Here is a 2,165-nt window from a genome sequence, read left to right as displayed (position 1 = left end):
ATAAATTTTAAAAGGGGGAGGGGGGAGAGAGAGACTTCTCTTAACACCCTAAACTTCCATTACTTTTGCAATGTCCCTGCAAAGTTTAAAAAAATTTCAATTTAATATATCGAACTTTCATTTTTTTGCAATGTCACCCTCAGTTAGGGTTTGGGGTTAAATGAGAAGGCAGAATGGTGAAATGACCTTTATACGTCTGAAAATTTTATAAAATTTCATACTTACCCTTAATTAAATTTTATTAAAAAAACAAGTGACCCGCGTTGACCCAACGTGGATTGAAGGGTGACCCATGTTGGGTCACGACCAAACCTACGGGTCACAAAGTCAATTCTTTTTTAAAAGAAAAAAAATAGGGTATTTTGGGAATGTCACACCCCTCGGTTATGATTTAACAGAAAATCATAATGCATGGGTGACATTGCAAAAAATTAGAAGTCTAATACATTAAATTGATAGTTTTTGAACTTTGGAGGGACATTGCAAAAGTGATAGAAATTTAGAGGGGTTAAGTGAAGTTTTTCCAAAAAAAAGCCTCACATTGACGTTTATAAAAATGCTAGCACAAACATAAACTTGCTTAACTCAATCACTTAATTTCTTTTTTGTTTTCACTATTGCATATTGTCCTATCGTTGCAATCAACTCTTTGAATAACCTCTTGAAGTCATTACACCAAAAACCTACAATCACATCATGTAATTTCTTTAATTAGAAAGGTCTTACCAAAGGCCCTATATTTCAAGGACATCTTAATCCCTCACTTTCTTTGACTTGCTCTCCCAATCCATAATTTCCATTTTCATCCTCATGTAGCATTTCTCACTTATTTCAAAACTAAATGGACTAGGGAGTTGCTCAATTTGACCAAAAAGCTACTCCAACTCCCTAACATGGTTGCCCGCAAAACACACACGCATGCGGCAAAATTCAAGCAAGTGAAAAAAAAAATGTTTGCAAAAAAACTCATGATTCACTTCACACACCAATCATGCAAATCAACTGTAACGATCCACCCCAAACGATAAAATATTTTTTGCTTTTGGCTCCCCCGAACCAGACTTCCCAAAGGGTCACCCATCCTGGTACTACTCTCACAAAAGCACGCTTAACTACGGAGTTCTGATAGGTTCATATCCATCACGACTTTAAAACGCGTTGTTTCAAGAAGGGTGCGATCATACCAGCACTAATGCACCAGATCCCATAAGAACTTTGCAATTAAACGTGCTTTGGTGAGAGTAGTATCATGATGGGTGACCTCCTGAGAAGTCTGGTTCGAGTGAGCTAAAAGCAGACAATATTGTGTCATTGAGGGTGAGTCGTTATGCATTGTTTCAAGAAATGTACGAATATACATATAAGCACATATCCATTCTCATACCTAGGTGATGTGAGACGTCACAATCATCTCCTCTTGGGACTCAGAATCCTCACTGGTGATATTCATGGGATCACCACATTCTTGGCATCCCAACGAGTACCAGCTAGCAACCCTCATGCACTTGTGTATGCTCTTTCATCTCAAGCTGGACAATGAATCTGATACCATTTATAACGACCCACCCAAAACGACATAGTATTGTCCGCTTTTGGCTTCCTTGAACCAGAATTTCCAATGGCTCACCCATCCTAGTACTACTCTCATAGAAGCACGCTTAACTGCGGAATTCTAATAAGTTCATGGTCATCACAGCTTTAAAACGTGTTGTTTTACAAATGGTGCGATCATACCAAAACTAATGTACTGGATCCCATCAGAACTCCATAGTTAAGCGTGTTTGAGCGAGAGTAGTACTAGGATAGGTGACTTCCTGTGAAGTTTGATTCGGAGGAGCCAAAAGTTGACAATATTATGTCATTGGGGGTGGGTCGTTACATCAACGCATGCAATCCATCAAGATTATCAAACCTCATGTCAAGAATACACACATAAATCGTACGTGTGATGTCCACTCATAAAAGGCAATTAAGATTTGATACATCATTTCTTGTGCCAATGACGCTATAGCATCCCCAAAACAAACAATTTATTTTCTTTTTTCTCATTTTCCTTTTTGCTCGTTTAAAAACACACACACACACACACAATAAAATTAAAATATGCAAAAAAATGAAAAACTATAATGAAAGAAAAGAAATAAATGCAAATCACACAAAAAAAA

The 2,165-nt window shown here is 37.4% G+C and overlaps 1 pseudogene; it reads left to right on the top strand.

Annotated features, from left to right (window-relative positions):
• The first annotated feature begins 1,720 nt into the window (after positions 1-1,720).
• LOC133862087 (5S ribosomal RNA) lies at positions 1,721-1,837 on the top strand (annotated as a pseudogene).
• The last annotated feature ends 328 nt before the right edge of the window (positions 1,838-2,165 follow it).

The sequence above is a fragment of the Alnus glutinosa genome, chromosome 2 (assembly GCF_958979055.1).
Source record: "Alnus glutinosa chromosome 2, dhAlnGlut1.1, whole genome shotgun sequence".
In the NCBI taxonomy this organism is placed as follows: Eukaryota; Viridiplantae; Streptophyta; class Magnoliopsida; order Fagales; family Betulaceae; genus Alnus; species Alnus glutinosa.
The sequence above is the reverse complement of the archived record's forward strand: the minus strand, read 5'-3'. Positions and strand labels throughout refer to the sequence as shown.